Source organism: Marmota flaviventris, chromosome 17 (assembly GCF_047511675.1).
Source record: "Marmota flaviventris isolate mMarFla1 chromosome 17, mMarFla1.hap1, whole genome shotgun sequence".
Classification (NCBI taxonomy): domain Eukaryota; kingdom Metazoa; phylum Chordata; class Mammalia; order Rodentia; family Sciuridae; genus Marmota; species Marmota flaviventris.
The window spans coordinates 17,910,780-17,931,455 of NC_092514.1; positions in this window are offsets into that span (position 1 = coordinate 17,910,780).

A 20,676-nucleotide genomic window follows, 5' to 3' on the forward strand; every position below is an offset into this window, starting at 1 on the left:
TCTTTTTACTTAAGTCCATATTCCTGGCATTACAAGACTGTGATGGGAAGAAGTATGTAGTGCAGACATAGAAAAAAAAAAGTCTAGTTTTCTTGTTATTTTGGTAAACTGTGGGCAAGGCTAAATTCTGCAAATAAACATTTGGTTTCCAGCTTAAAACATTTGCTGCTGCTTTGTGAGGGCACTTTTTCCAACACTGAAGTTCACAAGCAGCCAAGACTTAGAGAATGTGATCATATTTAAGAATCTCAGGACAACAAATATCTGCACATGATCTGGCTTAATCTACTTAGGCCCAAACTATCTTTAATATTATGTGGCCTCAGAAGGGGTTGCTGGAATGTCCAAGGCTTCCACTTACCCAAGCATCATTCAGATTTAGAAATGTGTGTAATTGCCCCTAAATAGCCAAGCCACCTATAATTTTAGTAATTTCCATTTATGTCTCTGGAGAGTGTTGTCATAAACACCTCTCACCTGGCCCTTTTGCCTCCTGAGTTCATGCTGTAAATAGCTGAACCATGGAGTCTAGTTTTAGGTTATAATTTTTGTTTTACCCTTTGTGTACAGAGCACATGGTGGTGGTGGTGGGTGGGGTAGAGCTGCTTCTTGTCTTTGTACCTCATGTCTTTCCTTGCAGCTTCTTTCTGGCCTTGGCTCTTGCACTGTTCCCAGGAGGGCTGAATGCACCATTGGTTCCCATTGCCAAGACCAGCATTGCATGCATAGTGCACCAATAGTATTTCCTGAACCCTATTATTTTAGCTTTCCAGTGACCTACTTCTTCCAGCCACGCTCTACCTGCCTACAGTTACCAACCTGCTAATCTATATCAGTGGATGAACCCACTGATTAGATTAAACCTGTTATAATCCGATCATTTCTCTTCTGAATATTCTTGCATTGTCTCACACATCACATATGAGCTTCTGAGGGGACGCCTCCCTGGTCTCTGGTGGATGAGTGGAAGAGATATGAGTCATTTAAGGCTTATGTATTTAATTGCCAATGTGAGACTCTCTAATACTTTATTTCTTTTTACATGACAAACCAGAAAATTTTGAGATATTTTTGAGTGAGCACAATCAGCAGAATTCACCTGATTGCACACTGTGGCCATGTAACACAGGTAAGAAATATATCTGTATTTTTTAAGCCACTGATATTTTTGGCTTATTTGTTACTGCATCCTAATCTGGCCTATCCTAACTAATACGTCAGCCATAAGAAATTGATGAGGGCAAGAACTATCTAGTGGTTGGTCATTTTCCACTGTGAATTTCAGACTCTGTCCTTTCTCAGAAGGCAAGCTGTAGTGTTGGCCAAGCAATTGAGCATGTGCCCAATGCATTGCTTAGAAATAGCAGGCTAAGACTAGATCTTTTGCACTTATTTAGAAAATAGGACTAGTGGAGGTGTTCCAAGCATAGAACAGGTGAGCCAGAGCTTTAGATGTTTCCAAATCTGAGAGCCAAAACAATCCAAGGCAATTGAGTGTCAATTCTCTGAAAGGCTGTATATCTGGGATGGCAAACTCAAATGCTGAGAGGTCCAACCAGAAGACTGATGTTCCTAGTATAACTCTACTATAATAAAACAACAATAATAGTATTATCATGAAGACAAGTGGCAGGTGATATTTAGCCGCTAAACTGGGGAACATCAGAGAGTGTTGGGGGAGTGAAGAGGAGACCTAGAATAAACTGAAGGGCATGTTCTCAGACGAACGGTATCCACCATTCTTCTCTGGCCAATTATCACCAGGAATGTGTCTCTGTGTGATGGAATATCTGTATCCTGCTATTGAAGTTATTGAATCCCTACTAAGAGTCAGAAGGCTCTGGCTTGGGAAGATGACTGAGGGCAAGACCGAAATACTACAGTGGTAACTTCATATGCACATTTTTTTTTCCCACACAACTTCATAAATAGAACAGCCGGGCCAAGGAGCCCTGGTTTAGTTTTGGAGCTTAGATTTATTATATTTGTACTTTAAATTGTAGCATTGATGGCCGCATTGGACCTGAGATAAACTGAGGCCTGAAATGCCTGAATGTATCAAATGGAAAAGTTCACGTGATGCAATCTTAATTAGCTGTACCCATATAACATTCCAGGAGAAAATGGGGAATTGTATCATTCAGGGGAAAATAAGATCTATAAAAATGACTTTAAAAGTATATGGTTGTTGGAAATCAAGAAATATGACCATTGTACAATATAATCCATGTCTACACAAGCAGTATTCTAGTATAGTTTAATTCTGTTTATAAAAAGCAAAAAAGCTTGAAATCCTTTAATACAAACTTTGAGACGGAATAGGACAGTAGGGAGAGGAAGAGTGAGATGAGGCATGGGCTATATGTGGCAATTGAAGGGCTTTGTGCAAACCCCAGACTGGTGACGTTGAAGGACAAGATGGCACAAATCTTGTGATTCTTTTGCTTTGGATGATTTTACAGAAGACTGGCTTCATGGTTAGAATGTAATTTGGAGACGAATAATTATCAAATAAAAATTTGAATACCAGACCCAGTGTTACTGAAACACTCCGGCTCCACAAAGAGACTGAAACAGCTAAAGAATGAAATTAGTCCACAAAATCAGTCAAATGATAAAATGCTCAGGAGAGCAAATTATGTACTGTTATCATCAAGTCAGGTGTTTGTTTTAAAACACACACACACACACACACACACACACATATTTGGTTTAGAACATACTAGTTTTTAAGGATTTAAGTTTTAACTTTGGAGGGCCAAGATAATGGAGCAAAAGACTTACATTTTATATCTTAATATTATTGAAAATTATTTTTAACAGAAACATGTTATCTTTTAAAAATGATGAAACAGTAACTTACGTAATAGGATAAAATCTTATGTTACAGTTATCTTTTTTTAATATTTATTTTTTAGTTGTAGTTGGACACAATACCTTTATTTTATTTATTTATTTTTATGTGGTGCTGAGGATCGAACCCAGCGCCTGGCATGTGAGAGGTGAGCACTCTTCTACTGAGCCACAACCCCAGCTCCTATTACAATTATCTTTATGGATAATGTTTAAAGATAAAATACCTTCTATAATAGTCATGTGAAGATGATGCAAAGTTTTATATATCGTCGGGAATACATACTCAAAGGAAATAGGCTAGCAGAAGCTAATCAGAATCTTAAAATGGTTGTCTTCGGATGGTGGCATGTTATTATTTTTTCTTTGTGCTCTTTTTGATTTCTAATTTTCTAGAATAAGAAAGCTGTACAATTGTAAGAAAAGTGAAAACCTTTTTAAGTTTTACATTAATAGGAGCAAGAAAGTAAGAAATATAAATGGTGAAACATCAGACAAGTCAGGTTCTAAGACGACTATCCCCCTGTAGAGCCCCTCTCTTCTGAGAGTTAATTGTTTTTATTGGTTTGGTGAGACATGCTCATGCTTTTAGCTCTAAAGACTGTTTTCATTTTTTGTCCTTTTGGAAGCTATTGCTATGATCTTCAAAGCAGAGGTTTAAAACCCATAGAACTTTCAGAAACATGCTCATCAATAAAGATTCCTAAACAATATATAAGCTAGTCAGATCCAGTGGCAAGTGAGAATGCACTGAGACCCCCACAGGGATGGCAGGATGATAAACAATAAGTATCCACACCTTGGGCTGACTCCCTGTTCCCTGGCTGGTTGAGCCAGCTGTCTTGAGTGGAACTGAATGGAGAACTGGACTTTGCCTGCTCTCTTTCAGGGCAATCTTCTTCCCATTCCCACTACTCAGTTCTCTGAAGATATGTTATGTGGAAAATGTCAATTCATCCATGTATTTATTCACTTGAGAAATATGTTGTTATTGAGTGAGTGCCTTCTTTATGCTAGTGTTACAGTAGGTGCTGGAGATAATATGATGAACAGATGAAAAAGGTCTCTCCTCATGGAGCATACCATCAGTGGATCAGATCAATGTTAGTCAAATAATCACACGGAGAACTAAGTTAATTAGGAGAAAGTAGATTGGGCCTTGGAAGGCTTCCTTGAAGTTGTGACATTTAAACAATCAGCTGAAAAATAAAAAATCCATATGCAATGTGGTGGCAATGAGAGAGCCACCAAAGGTATTCTAAGAAGAGAGAAAACATCTTAAAAGATGAAAAATTCGAGTACCTGTATATTGGAGTTAGATACAGGTGGATCCTGTATCATGAGACCTATTGTTATAGTTTGAATCAGAAATTGTTCCACTCAAAAGCTCATGCTCAATGCAACAAGGTTCAGAGTCTGCATTTCCATTGTACATTGGGTCCCCCAAATTATGTAGCCAGTCCTGGATATGGAAATTTCATCTTAATCCCAAATATAATTTGTAACCATTGGAGGGTTTCAAGGTAAGGAGTGACATAAATCTCAATTCCTAAAGGACCACCCCAGTTGAGATGTGAAAAATGGAAAAATGGACAAAGTTATTGCCCTCAATGAAATTAGAGTATTATCTGTCAATGTCAAATCCGAAGAGCTTATTTTAAAAGTTTCACATGATAGAAATATATAAAAGAAGATCCTGGGGAATTGATGGCGGAAACATTCATATAATAAAGTATCCTGGTTGGGATAAACTAGAATTTGTTATACGTTTCCTCAATCTTTTCTCTGAGCTAAATACCACCCAGGGCTCCTTTGCCTTTTCAATGCAAGGTTCAATTTCTCAAGTTGATTAAGAAACTTAAAAATCTGAAAGCTACCACTTCCCATTGGAAGCCATAAAATATCTTTTGGAAATGCCTCATATCTTTGATTTAATATTAGGGGCCCCTGAGTAAATGAAAGCTACTTTTCTACGGTAACATTTCCCTCTTCCTTCCTATCATTCGATGAACCAGATGATTAGGGTGAGATTTTTCAGTTATTTGTCTGAATCTCCACTAATCTAATTTCATAGACAACTGGAGTACATCCCAGAGATGCTTGGCTGTCTCCTCCACTTAGTGCAGTCATATTTCTGTTGTCTGTGAAGCTTTTGTTCAAAGCATTTCCCATAAATACTATTTTATGTCATTGTTGGCAGCCACACCACCCTTCTTATGGTGTTTTGTTCTCTCAGTACAGCCCCATAGAATATTCTACAATGATGGAAATGTTCTGTATCTTCTCTGTCCAAAATGGTAGCTATCAATCACAAGTAGGTCTTGAAACTAACCAGAGGTCCACATGAAAATTTAGAACACTTAAACTCAGCAAAGTTGTGGAATTGTTCAATGTCATGGAATCAGAATAGGGTGAAACCTATATAAACCCAGATCTGCTGGCTCTCAGTGGTCTTTCTCCTTACTCTAAAAGGATGGTCTCATGAAACCACTTATTTTAAAAGTTTTATAGAAGGCTCTTTAAATATAGTAAATCTTTGGGTGACTCTAAGAAATAAAATGGCTTCGTTGGGTCAAAGATGGGAAAGCAATAAAAGAAGAATCAATTTGTCAAACTCCAAGAGCCAAGGATAAGGGAAAGTCCCTGTGTTAAACTTCAAGAACCCAAGAAAAGTAGGGAGCATCCTCTGTTCACCTTCTGCAGTCCAGAGGTGCCATTACTGCTGGTGTTTCACATGAACCATGCTCTGCCCCTGTGCTTGACAAGCAAGGCTCTTGATCACTGGAGGGCATTTAGCACTTGACATACCGAGGTTCCATGTGGCAAATACCACTTCTGCCACCCCACGTGTTTGGTGAGAATGAAGCTAAGTAACTTACTCAATACCCACAGCTGCTGGGAAATCAAGTCCAGATTGGAATCCAGATCCCAGTGATTTGAGTATTAGAGTCTCCGTAGACACAGATGATGCAAATAGAGTCTATGCATTGACTCTGGTGGTCCTGTGTGCCAGGTTAAGACATTTAGACTTTATGCAGCTGGCAGCAGAAAGCTAGAGAAGCTTTTAATTAACTTTCAGTGGAAACTACTTAGGAAGTAGGAATGAGGGTTTCAAAGGTGGTAAGGTTTTGCAGCCTAGGGGCTCCTATTTCTCAGATCTAGAAGGTGACTCAGAGGCGCTGGGGACAAATAGTGATATTGCAATGTCAAGGAGAGGAATTAATCTGGGAGTCCACAGGAAGGTGATAAATTTGTCTTAGACTGGGGAGATGTTACCTGGCAGCAAAACCAGCTGTGAAAATCTTCAGCAGGTGCTTGATCGACACAGCATAAACCACTTCATGCTCTTAGAATGGGGGAAAAATTGAGGTAAAATAGCATGTGCCAGGCCACCTAGTCACATCTGGAAGAAATCTGTGTGCAGAGAGCACACTCAGAAAGAGCCAGGATGCAGGGAGGAGGCAAAGACTTTCCTACCAGAAAGTTCAGAGAAAGTCCAGGGCAGGTACTCGAGAGAGGAAAAGAGGTGAGTCCAGGCAGTGTGGGGACAGACGTCACGTTCTGTAAGGAGTCCCAGGAGGTCAAAGATCAGAAATAGACCTGAAGGACGTGAAGGAGGTCACTGATAACTTTTAATAGTTCTCTTGGGGACTGAAGTGTAGTCAGATAACAATGGAATTTAAGAGAAAGAGGAATATGCTCCATGGGTAACAGGGGTTGATCAGCCATGAAAGGAAAGAGAGAAAAGCAACCATCAGAAAAACACAATGAAGTCAATGCACAATTCTTCAACAAAGAGAAAACCTGTTCACATTTATAAGCATTGAGTGAGAAACTGAAATATATTAGAAATATTGTCAGATAATAGATAATATTGTCCTGTTGGTATTATCTTTTAGTGATAGATGAAATATTTGATGATGATGTTGAAGTTATTTTAAAGGTAAGACTTACCTTTAAAAAGAGTTTTTCAGTCATTCTTATTTGATTATTCCAGAGGCAATATGATATTTAGCTTCTGGAATATGGTAATAAAACCGGGGTAGGCAGACAGATCAATAAAATGAAAAGCCCCAAAATGGTCTCACATATGTATGTGAAACCAATAAAATCAACAGTTCATAACAGTAGATAAAAGTGATAATTCAAAATTTGGATCATAATGTCATGAGATATGCTAACATAAGTCCCAGAATTTGAAAATCTAAGAAAGTACTAAAAGAAATGTATTATTAAGATACATTTAATAATAGTCTCAACATATAAGAAACCCACAAAATCACAGCCTACAAGTAAGTATAAGTCATTGAGACTAGAAGCAAATCCTAAGCAGCTCTGTCAGGAAACATGTGATGGAGAACTATATAGCTTGTGGGAAGAAACCTTCACAGTCTTTGTATCCATTTAAGCATTCAAAATTTTAATAAGAGCATATCAATGCTCCAAATCTAGAGGTGGCAGTGAATGGTTCATACCCATTTTGATCAAATTGGGCTTGGGAATTTCTTCAAATTCTGTGACACATTTGGTTACAGTTATAAAGTACTGTCTGCCAAATAAAATAGCATGTTTCTCTTCCTCTAGTAATGAAAGAAAATCATCAAATGTTGGGAAAAGGTTGAATTTGTAGTGACTAGTTGGTATGCAGTATTTATTTCTTTAAGAATCTTCATGAACTTCCTGATATTTATCTGAGATATTCCACAGGCTGCATGGGAAAAATCACTTGGCATTATTTACATGACCATAATTGATCTCATCAGTGCCATGCAATAATGCTGAAGAAACAAAGCAACAAATAAATGATTGATGTCAAATACTCATTTGAGTGTCTTTTACTCAATACAGTCTTGTGTGGAAAATACTTAAACTCCTGGTCAATACCTCCCTTCACATTGCCTACTGAAAGACATAGACCAAATAGGAACCACGTAATTTTAATTTCCAATATGCATGTATTTCCTTCACTATTGTATCACAATTAGTGTGCACAATGTTGAATACCACCTAGTGAGAACAGTGACATTGAGGAGTAACATTTTTATTTTCTTGACATTGCCCTTCTTTAAAAAAAATGTTTTGTTAGTGCATTATAGTGATATGTAATAGCGTGGTTCGTTTTGACATATTCATACGTGCACGCGATATAATCTGATCCACTTCCTGTTTCCCTGCCCTTCTCCCTCTCCTTGATCCTCTTCTTCTATACTACTGGCCTTCCTTTAATTTATTATTGCTTGTTAATTGATGCTTTATAGATATACATAAAGATGGAATTCACCGTGAGATATTATACATGGGCATAGCATAATTTGGCCAATTTCATTTGGCAGTTCCTCTTCTTTCTTTTTTCCTCTCTCCCCCTCAATCCTTTTTCTCTCCTCTACTGATCTCATTTCTGTATTCCTGGATCCCTTCTCTCTTTTGGATTTCTTATTTCCTCTAGTTTCCACCTATGAGAGAAAACATTCACCCCTTGACTTTCTTCTGAATCTGACTTATTTCACTTAGTATGATGTTCTCCACTTCCATTCATTTACCAGAAAGTGACATAATTTAATTCTTCCTTATGGCTAAGTGAAATTCCATTGTGTATGTATACCACATTTTCTTTATCTGTTCATTGTTTACAGACACCTGGGCTGGTTCCATAACTCTGGCTATTGTGTGAATTGTGCCGCTATGAGTATTGACATGAATATATCACTGTCGTGTGCTTATTTTAGTTCTTTTGGATAAATACCCAGGAATAGGATAGCTTGGTCATATGATATTTCCATTGCTAGTCTTTTGAGGAATCTCCATACTGCTTTCCAAAGCGGTTGAACTAATTTGCAGTCCCATAAACAATGTATGAATGTACACTTTACTCCACATCCTTGCCGGCATCTATTTTAATTTATATCTATTTTAATTTATATCTATTTTAATTTATATCTATTTTAATTTATATCCTTGATGATTGCCATTTTAACTGGAGTGAGATGAAATCTCAATGTAGTTTTGATTTGCATTACCCTGACCCAAAGCCAACATCATACTGAGTGGAGAAAAACCAAAAAACATTTTCTTTAAAATCAGGAACAAGCAAGAAATGTTCATTCTCCCTCTTCCCATTCAACATCGTCTTTAAAACTCTAACCAGAGCAATCAGGCAAGAAAAGGAAACTATACGGATACAAATAAGAAAAAAAGTCAAATTATCTATTGGCTGATGACATGATTCTATACATAGATGATTCCACCAGAAGACCTCTAGAGCTGGTAAACAATTTCAGTAAAGGAGGATACAAGATCAATAGACAAAAATCAATAGCTTTCCTATATTCCAATAGTGAATTAGCATTGTCCTTCTTCAACGTGCCCTGACTCCAGCACACATTTTCCAGTCTTCCCCATGACTCACACAATAATTGTTAACAAAAATTGGCACCTCTTCTCCTGCAGCATAAGTTTCCAACAGAAAATGTCACCAACCACTTTTTTTTTCAATTTATGTCACTTTTATTCCAAGAATAAATTAAGTTGCTCCCCAGTGGTTGCTGTGGTTTGAATGTACCCCCACAGTTCATGTATTGGAAACTTACAATGCATTAGTGTTGAGAGGTGGCACCTCTAAGAAGAGATCGGGTGGTGAGGGTTCTGCCCTCATGAATGGTTTAGTGTCATTATCTTAAGAGTGGTTTGTTATCTTAAGAGTGGTTGTTACCAGGAAAGTGGGTTTGTTTTAAAAGCAGGCCATACTCTGTCTGGTGCTCTTTCTTGCCTTTCTGCCTTCTGCCATGGGATAATATAGCAAAAAAAGTCATTACCAGACTCCAGAGTTATGCTTCTTATCTTACAAAATTGTGAGACACATAAAGTTTTGTTCATTATAAATTTCCCAGTCTGTGATATTCTGTTGTAACAGCACTAATTGACTGAGAAAGTGGCTTAATCTAACCATAAGCCAAAGTCACACACAATCCCTACTCCTGCCCCACTACAAGACATTGATCATTATATGCAATTTACATGATATTGATTTTCTCCATCACCCAACTTATGTCTAATGATTAAAGAATTCCATCAGTCACCGTGTACCCCTCAGGTTGGGCTAAGTTATGCTGCAAAAACGATTTCCACTCCCCTCAAAATCTTATTCAGCAAATTTCATATCCAGAGATTGTCAGCTAAAAGCTCTGCTATATGTCTTCCTCACTCTGGGACCCAGGCTAGTGGACCAGTCATTACTAGAACAGTACCAAGTTGTCATGGAAGCAGGGGGAATAAACCATGATGAATCACATACTGGCTCTTCCACTCTCATCTTCTGACTGAAGCAGGTCATGTGGTCACACCTTATATCATAGGTAGCAGAACAATGGAATTCTAGGATGCATACCGAGGGCGAAGATCTGGAAGTAGGTAGTGAACAGTACCAGTGAAGTCGGCAAGCTTATTTTGTTCCCTTTCTGAGCATAAACATCAAAAACTATAAAATTGGGTTTATAAGACTTTGGGGAAATATTTTGACCCAAAGATGTTTATGCTTTGGAGAAAGCTTTGAATGTTGTTTATGTGTTTTAGACTTTTTAGATAAAAATAGCTGGAAAAACAATATCTTAAACTTTCTCTAAGATTGAAAAAAATCTCAATGGGTTTATTTAAAAGGTTAAATGAAAAATGATGCATAAGGGCTGGGATTGTGGCTCAGCGGTAGAACACTCTCCTAGCACGGACGGGACCAGGGTTCGATCCTCAGCACCACATAAAAAATAAATAAATAAAATAAAGATATTGTGTCCACCTAAAAGATAAAAAATAGATATTTAAAAAAAAATGATGCATAGGGCTGGGGATGTGGCTCAAGTGGTAGCGCGCTCACCTGGCATGCATGCGGCCAGGGTTTGATCCTCAGCACCACATATAAACAAAGATGTTGTGTCCACCGAAAACTAAAAAATAAATATTAAAAAAAATTCTCTCTCTCTCTCATCTCTCTCTCTCTTTAAAAAAATGATGCATAATCATCACAATCTTATTTAATAAAAGTTTCTAATCAGACATCATTGCAAAAGCAGAAGCAAATGCCTTGAGAAGTCCAATCTTGCCTGATTGCTCTGGTTAGTCCAATCAAAATTCCCATTCATCTCCTCAGTTTGGGCTGTTTGTAAGAAACATATTTGGCTATCATCTGTTCTAGTCCATGTAGTTTCATGGTCTATATTTGAACTGGAGTCCTCTTTCCTATTTATATTTATGCTGTTATTTAGAGCTGTGATGTTTATATTACTATTTTCATTACATTCTTACTCTTTAACAAACCACTTTTTGAGTCATCAATTCTTTTTTGTGAACTGAGAATGTATGCAGCAGAATAGCAACAACAAAATAAGGAGGAAAAAAATTTAAAACACACACACACAAAAAATAATCTACAAAAAAAAATAAAGTTGAGTGATAAATGAGTTAAGGTAGGTTTCATTGAACCCAATGGACATATTTGATAAAAATAGATTTTAAAATATATTCCATCTTCTACAATCTTCAACAAGAAATGTTTTCCATTGATGGATTATGAAGGTGATTTACTGGGAAATTAAGTTTATAATATTTCTGAGTAAAGTATTTAAAGGGGAGATAGCCCACATGCCTTGAAGATCCTATATTTGAATGACTTGTGAAAAAAAAATCAGAACTCTGTATTCCTAGAGAGTGATAATGCATAGGACCTTATCTTTGATTCTCAGAAAATGAGAAATTATCCCAAAAGGTAAAAATCTGGAATCTCCAGAGAACTTGATTTTTTTCCCCATCTATGCTATCAGACAATGTCTCTCTTAATATACTCAACCAGGGTATTTTTCCCCTTTATGCAAGAGCTCTCCCAATTATTAAAGTGACCTTGCTTCCCCTTCTGACTTTTAATCAATTTCTCCAGCATGAATAGAGTTTTCTCCTGCTGGAATACATACACAAGTCTTATTGAGCAACAAAGAAATATTTTCACTTTCATGCTTCCTTTTCATCGACTTATTGGATAGACCAATTAAGAGCCCTGATATATCAATGCAAACCTCAGATTATACCTGGATTCCAGAAGACTTCTCAGGTTTAACATGAGATGGGGTGTTTTCCTTTCTGGTCACTACCCCAGATTTGGAATCTGGGGACCCACATTCTCAGGTGCCAATAAATAGAGGGAGAGAGATTGGGCATTAAGAGGATTCCCGAATGTTACTGGCACTCCTACAAAATGGTAGATAACTGTTTTAAGAAGCCACCAGAAAGAGATTGTGGCACAAGTCCACTGGCTTTGGCACAGTGACCCTGCAAACCACATATATTTCAAGTCAGACGATCCCTGTTCCTCTCCTGGGAAGGACCTGGCAGGGGATCGAGCAAGAAAGAATAAATATGTTCTCCTCAATATTCCCCTAGAAGCAAGGAGAGAGAAAAATCCACTTCTCTATGGGCCAAATTATAAAAACAAATGGAGGAAAAACATTGCTTCTAGTATGAAATAATTCAAAAGATTAGGATGGCAATAAAGAGTTAGTTGAATGTGATGATAGGGCTCATGTAGAAGAGGCACCAACTCACAGGAGAAAAAGCTAGATCAATGAAACTCCATAGAAATTAGAAACTTCTTCATATCCAAGGATACCATCAACGGAGTGAAAAGACAACCTGTGGACTTGGAGAAAATATTTGCAGATCATTGATATAAAACATATAATTTAACAACATATTTATGCAATTTTATAATATATATATTATAAATATATATAATATAATATATATTATGCAATTATGCAATGAAATTTTGTTCATCTTTAAGAAAGAAGGAAATCATGACACATGCTAAACAGAGATAAGCCTGGATGACATAACGTTTTGTGAGGTCAGCAGGTTACAAAAGGACAAATACTGCATGGTTTTACTTATGTGAGGGACCTAGAATAACCAAATCTATAGAGACAGAAAGGTGGTTTACAGGGTCTGGAGGAGGGAGTAATGGGGGATTATTGTTAAATGGGTACAGAGTTTCAGTTTTGTATGATGAAGAGTGTTCTGGAATGGATGGTGGTGATGGTTGCATAACAGTGGGAACCTGTCCTGTGTGGTGGCACATGCTTGTAATCCCAGTGGCTTGGAAGGCTAAGGCAGGAGGATCATAGGTTCAAAGCCAGCCCCAGCAATTTAGTGAGGCCCTAAGCAACTTAGTGAGAACTTGTCTCAAAATAAAAAGGGCTGGGGATGTGGCTCAGTGGTTAAGTGCCCCTGGGTTCAATCTCTGCTACCAAAAAATACATAAATAAACAAACAAGCAATGGGAATGTACTTAATTCCACTGAAATGTATCCTTAAAATGGTTAAGATAGCAAATTTCATGTCATGTGTTTTTTAGCACAATTAAAATTAATGAATTAATGAATTAAACTTGTGTTGGAGGCAAGGCCAGATAATGCAGAAGGCATTTCATAGTAGTATGAAGAGGAAACAGTGCTACCTTTGTGCTCAAGAGGTCATGGGAGGAATTTCATGGAAGATTTGGTAGATAAGCACCACTGGAAAAAGATAAATTAAATGGGGTCAGGAGTGAGAGAGAGAGAAGAGCAAGTGTAAGCCCAAGTGAATGAGTGTGCACTCTTTTTATTCATTTATTTTTAATCAGATAAAGATTAATTCAGGAGGTAGAATTTAAAGGACACCAGTGAATCGGGTGGATTAAGACAGTCGGAAAGGATAAAGGGAATAGCAGGAGTAAAGGTATCAAAAGGGAGGGACTGGGAATTAGGTCCTCAATATATACATTCTGGAACCATACATACAATTCATCCCATAACACAGCCTTGCACATGCCAGGGTGGTAGAGCCTTGGCAGTTATTGAGAGATCCCAAGGGAAGAAAGATTTGCAAGAACAAAATGGCAGGTTTTAAGGCTAGCCCCTTTCCCAGAGAGATTCTCCTTCCATGGTAGCCTTAGAATTTCTGGTGAGTTTTCTAGTTGCCTGGAATGAAGGTTTCAGGGAACAAGGATTGGTGGAGAAAGACATGACTGGGAAGACTATTGGGACCATATGGTGGAGTCATTTGAACTTGACATACAAGTCCTTGAGGATACACTAAGGGCCTGAGCTGTACTTTGGGAAGACAATGTGGTGTGTGGGTCTGGGGAAGGAGGAAGGGAGAATGGGGAGTGGGCAACAGATTTAGTGGTGGGTGGGATAAGGTTTGGCTAAAAGTGTGTTTGGCCAACAGAGAGACTGCAAATAGATGTGATTCTTATGAGTAAAGAGGAAACCAGAAATCCAAAGCTATTCTGGAAAAAAAATCTCTTTGTCAGGAGGGAGTTCAGACTCAAAGCTGCCATTTTCTTCACCCGAATCTTCCTTCCCTTGTAATCCTTTTATGAATCACCAAGGCCCAACACACTGACCCAAGTAGGGATATGTTCTAGGCTGAATTTTGTTGTCCCCAAATTCATGTGTTGAAATCCTAGCCCCTGCCCCTCAGAATGTGACTGTACTTGGAGACAGATCCTTTTAAAGAGGTGATTAAGATTCATCTGAATTGAGGTCATATGGGTGGGCTTTAATCCTATCTGAATGGCATCTTTATAATTAGAGATTGGAACACAGAAACACAGAGGAAAGATGGCATGAAGACAAAGACAGTTATCTACAAGCCAAGGAGAAGGACCTAAGAAGAATCCAATCAACTATGCCTTGATCTTGGACTCTAGGCTCCAGAATTATGAGAAAACTAATTTTTGTTGTTGGAGCTACCGAGACTGTGGTACTTTGTTACGACAGCCTTGGCAAACTAGTATGGGATATGTGAAAAAAAATAGTTCTTCTTCGGTGTTTTTTGGAGAATGGATTTAAATAGGCTTTCATAGCCGGGCACGGTGGCACACGCCTGTAATCTCAGCCGCTTGGGAGGCTGAGACAGGAGGTTCTGAAAGCCAGTCTCAGCAATGGTGAGGTGCTAAAACAACTCAGTGAGACCCTGTTTCTAAATGAAATACAAAATAGGGCTGGGGATGTGGCTCAGTGGTTAAGTGCCCCTGAGTTCAATCCCTGTTACCAAAAACAAAAACAAACAAACAAAAAAAAGTAAGCTTTCATAAAAGTTGGAAGACAGCAAAATGGAATACAAATTAAATTAGAGCCTGTAAGTTATGACTTATTTTTTGAGAGCCTACCCATTAAAAAAAAGAGGGGATGGGGTCTGTCCAGGGATCAATGCCATTCAATTCCCCTGCTGCCTTTTGGCTCAGAGGGGACGTCCTACATAGCAGCTGCTGTCATTTTGTCATAGATCCATGGGCTCACATGTACTGAGACAAGGGTTGGGACACAGAACCACAGGCAGCCTGTGGCTGGAATTTGTAGAAAGAGAGCAGTAGCATCCCTAAGCTATATAGAAAGGCTTGTCCATAAACCAGTCTGATGACCAGGAAATCCTTATGGTCATAGTGTCGCCATGCACTTGCTCAGAAGGCTGTACAATGAATAAGGGTTTTTATAAGAGTTTGGATGAAAACTGTGTGTTCCCTCATCCCTGTGACCTGCCTGTGAGCAGCAGAACAGACAGCTGCTCTCGTCATCTGCACGTACAGAGTTGGGCCAGTGCTTTCCTCTGACTCCAGAGAAACACTGTAAGAACATTCTCTGGCAAAGACTAAGCCCTCCAGGGTGCTCCAGGAAAATAGTTTTTCACACAGGAATTGCCAGGTCTGGATAAACATAGTTCAGTCCCTTAGATGCTTGGAATATGACTCTATACTTGTACTTCATCAGAGGCCTTCAAATAACTCACATAAAATCTGGATCCTGTTGCAGGCAGCGGCCGGTCAAGTGTTAGATCCACTGTTCTAGTAACCAAACACCATGAAGTGTTTATCCTTCTGAGATAAAAGCAATCCACTAAGAAAGCTAGTTTTAGACTGAGCTCGTGGAACTGCATTATGCTCATGAGGAGGGCCCAATTGCAGTCAGGTTTGCTAAGGGTCTTTGGGAAGTTTCTCTAGTCTCTGAATCTCATTTTCCTGATGTCTAAAATAATAAGAAAGATGTGTTTTCATACTTCTCAAAAGACGAAATGCAAACAGCCAACAAATATACGAAAAAATGTTCAACATCTCTAGCAATCAGAGAAATACAAAACAAAGCTACATGGAGATTTATCTCACACCATTCAGTATGTCAGTCATCAAGATTACAAAATAATAAATGTTGGTAAGAATGTGGGGGGGGGGAAGGAATACTTATATACTGTTGGTTGAATTGTAAATTAGTATAACCATTATGGAAATCAGTATGAAGTCTCCTCAAAAGACCAGGAATAGAACCATATGACCCAGGTATGCCACTCCTTGGTGTTAATACAAAATAATTAAAGTCAGCATGCTATAGTGATATATGCCTGCCCATTTTAATGCAGAACAATACACAATGGCCAAACTATGAAATCAGCCTAGGTAATCTGTCAATGGATGAATAGATAAAGAAAATGTGATATATGTATACAGTGGAGTTTTACTCAGCCATAAAGAATAATGAGGGTGGGGAGGGGGAGGGAAAGTTAAGGGTACTTAAAAAAAGAATAATGAAATTATGTCATCTACAGGAAAATGGATGGAACTTGAAACCATTATGTTAAGCAAAATAAGCCAAACTCAAAAAAAATCAAGGATCGTATGCTTTAAAATCATGCATGAAAGATAAAGAGAAAAAAGGAAGAAAATAAGAGGAATCTCATGAAAATAGAAAACCAGTAGAATAGAGGAATAGGATCAAAGGAGGGAGGAGGGATGGAAAACAAAATGAAAAGACCAAATTATGTTATGTATCTGTACAAATTTGTAATGACAAAGCAGCTATAATGTGTAATTATAATGCACCAATAAAAAGACTTACTAAAATGAAATAAAAGAAAGATGTGTGGCCTCCAAATTATTAATCAAATTGAAAAACAAAAGGGACTTTGCTTTGTCCTAGGAAAACCCTCAGAGTCCCTGCATATAAGAAGCATTCAGGAAGCATCAGAGGTGATGGAGATAAGAAGAATAACCTGAGAGTCTTTTCAAGAAGTGCTTATCAATGTACAAAGTATTCTGGAGACATTCTCTGATATCACAATACCACATTCTTCTTCCTTTTTCCCCCCTAAATCCTGTCTTGAAGTCTAAATGACGGAATGGACACTCATGACTTCTTAGATTGGAGAGTTTGAGATAATAAAAGTAAGTGAGCTGTCAACAAGTTCAAAGCAGCTGGGCATGATGGTACACGCCTGTCATCCCAGTGGCTTGGGAGGCTGACCCAGGAGGACTGCAAGTTCAAAGCCAGCCTCAGCCAAAGTGAGGTGCTAAGCAACTCAGTGAGACCCTGTCTCTAAATAAAATACAAAATAGGGCTGGGGATGTGGTTCCGTGTTTGAGTGTCCCTGAGTTCAATCCCTGGTAACCCCTCTCCGTCAAAAAAAAAAAAAAAATCCAAAACAATGTTTAACTGCTAAAGTGTGGTGCACTTAAACACAGGGTCATCACAGTGTAGGCATTCTATTAATACATGGAAGTCTGGAGATTTGTATGTTTTTCCAACTACACTTTCATTAATTCATTCAATCAACAAATACATATTTTATGACCTCGAGTATAATAAGGCATGGGAATATAAAAATGGTAAGACAAGACCCGGTCTCCCTCAGGCTTACATCCAACTAGGAGTAATCCAATAAAGAATTATGCAGCAAAGCATAATTATGTCCATAACAACTGGATTTTGTATTCATGGTGTCAGCAGTCTGTGAGCAGTCTCCCAGATCTGTGACATCCAGTGATTTTCATTTTGCTGAGGCACAGCATGAAATGTAGGGGCTTGAGAGTAACAAGCAGAGACAAGTCACCAAACAATTGAGGGGCTCATCTGGCTTCTCATAACACCTGTATCTCAGAGACTCTTGGTTCTCCATGGTGGCCACAGCATGTGCTATAATGCTATCTCAGTATTGTTGTGAAAAACCACCTTGAGACAGAAGCCATCTTCAATTAATCATGATGGAAGTGAGGAGAAATTAAAAATCTTTGGAGGGAGCAGTTGTTCTTACCCAGAAAATAAACATTTTTAGAGAAAAAAATATAATGCATTGGTGGAGACCAATATGGGAAATCATGACATGCTCAGAAAGCATCCCTCATGAATAGGAAGATTCTCTTCTATGTTCAGTGCACAGTGGGAGGTGGTAGATGACAGGAGATTTGCAAAGGAGGAGGTCTTGGATCAGATGTTTAGGGAATAAATCATGTGCTAATCCTGTCAAGCATTGAGAAAGACCCTCACTTGTTTGCAAAACACGGGTCAAAAAAAAAACAACAACAAGGAGATTTCTATTTCTGTCCAGGACTGAGTAATAGGGACATGATTTATTCTCTGGCCAGAAATGACAACAAACAAGCAAACAAACACCAGACAAAGTAAATAGGACGACAGTATTCAAGACACTGGGCATCTGACAACAAAGAACAGTGATTCCTGAGGAATGAGAAATAAATGAGTTGAAAGCTATGAGAGCCCCTGCTTTCAATGCTGAGGTTTCCAGCCCATGGCTCAGCGAGGAGGAATCTGGGAAGAGCCCAGAGAACTCCCTGAGTTGAGGAGAAAGAGCTGAGAATCTGGGGAGTGTGAGGCAGCTAGAGTTCACAAGACTAGAGTACAAGATAAGGGAGAGAGTGGACAAGTGAACTCTGCAGAGAACCGATCAGCACATATGTGTGAGAGAGCAAAAACAACTTGAGACTCAGGGAAACAGACATCCAAAAGGAGTTAGAGGGGACTATACTCAGTGCTTATAGAGCGCTGGGGGAAAGTCGAGATGCCTGTGATTGGTCTGGCCTCTGGGAATAGCTGAGTGTCACCTCTGCTTGGTAAAGGGCATCTTTGGGTCAGTGGATGGAGATTTTTCTCTGATGGCTGGAAGGACTGGGAGGCCTACCTAAGGGTCAGGTCTTGAAGGCAGGGAGTGGTATTCTTATGGATCCAGAGACTCCCTAACTTTATACTGATTCTTTTAACCTGGAGTAACATAATGAATGAAGAGGGTTGTGTAAGCTAATAAAGAACAAATGAATGTCAGTATCAGGGAGGCAATACCCTCTGTGGATACTTGGTAAAACAGAGAACACACAGCCATTGATGCAGAGAAACTATTCATCAGATAATGTGTGCTCTCCTACATCTCCCTACCTGCTTTTGGGTCCACTGGAGCAATTTTTGCCAATGGAATCTGAAGAAAAAAAATTTAGTCCAGATGATTAAGAGCCAACATTATCCCCTTCAACCTTTCTTTCCTTTCCAACTGCCTTGGATGCTCCGTGTTGATATGATGGGTCACAAGGAGGCGTCCTGGTTCCCTGAGTCACCACTTGGAATATGGTCTTCACCAACTCTAACTGGACTTGGAGTGAATGAGAATAATCTTTCACTGGATCAAGCCACTATGATTTGGGATTTTATTTGCTGTTTTAGTAGACCCCATTCTATCTTGACTAATATATTATTTAATCATAAGTCAAGTGCCCCCAGGGAAGACTGGTAAAGTAGAAGCTGAGCCAGAGAAGCCAAACAAAGACATGAGCTCAGGACAAATTCTGCAGAAGGTGTTTTTTTTTTTTTTTTTTCATCCTGATCCCATAGGGAACACTGGAGGGTAAATTACATTTAAGAATTGCCCCAACCCAAAGCAAAGGACTTTATTAAATCCTCAACTTGAAGTTCTGGTTAATGGTCAAGGTTGGTATAGCAGGATGACAGGTGAGCTCCCAGGCATTTCTAATTCCTCCTGCTGGTAGATACAGTGTCCGGCAGCCCTTCAAAGGAGAAAGATAGGTAAAGGTCGTTGGAAGCCCAGTGATGCGGGGCAGGGTGAGGAACAGGCACACAGAAATACTAAGATGGGATTTGACAGTATTTGGTTGACATACCAACATTGTCCACTTTAAGCATTAAAAAGAGTTAAGGGAAAAAAAATAAAGTATTTCTAAAATCGGATCATTAGTGGTAAAAAAAAAAAAGTGATTTTGTTGGGGATCCATATAGTAGTAGTTCTTTATAAGCCTATAATAACTGCATGACTTTGGGTATCTCATTGAATTTCTCTGAGCCTTCATTAATTTGGGATTATAAGGTTACTGTGAAGGTACATAAGAAACTGCAATAAGCATTTGGGACCTGGGACATTCTGGTGCCCATTAACTGCCTTTAGCATGTCTTCTTTCTGCTTGCTCTTGGTACCCCTCATCCAAGCACCAGCTGCCTCCTGGTATCCCCTGACCTACCAGACTGCCCCAGCAGCAGCCTGCACTATCCCAGGGAACTGCCTCCTTCTAGAATTCTCTCTCTTCATCTCTTGTCCCTCTCTCTTATACCTGGGCTCCTCCTCTAGGGAACTGCTTTCATCTGCCACCACTAGGAATTTTCTGATAAAACTATGCCTATTTTAACACTTGTAACCTAAATAAATGAATCTCCAACTATGACTTCGAGAAGTACCAAAAAAACCTTTGGTGTGCAAACTAGGCATTTGGATTGTGAAAAAATAGCAAGAGGTGAAGAGAAAGGAGGTTTATTGTAAAGAACTTGTGAACTTGAACTGGGAACATAAAGGGACTCAAGAATCTTTACCTCTGTATTATGGTTTGGGTGTGAGGTGTTCCCCAAAAGCTCAGCTGTAAGAAAATGCAAGAGAGTTTAGAGGTGAAATGATTGGATTACGAGAACCTTAACATGATTAGTGCATTAATCCCCTGATAGAGATTAACTGTGGCTGGAA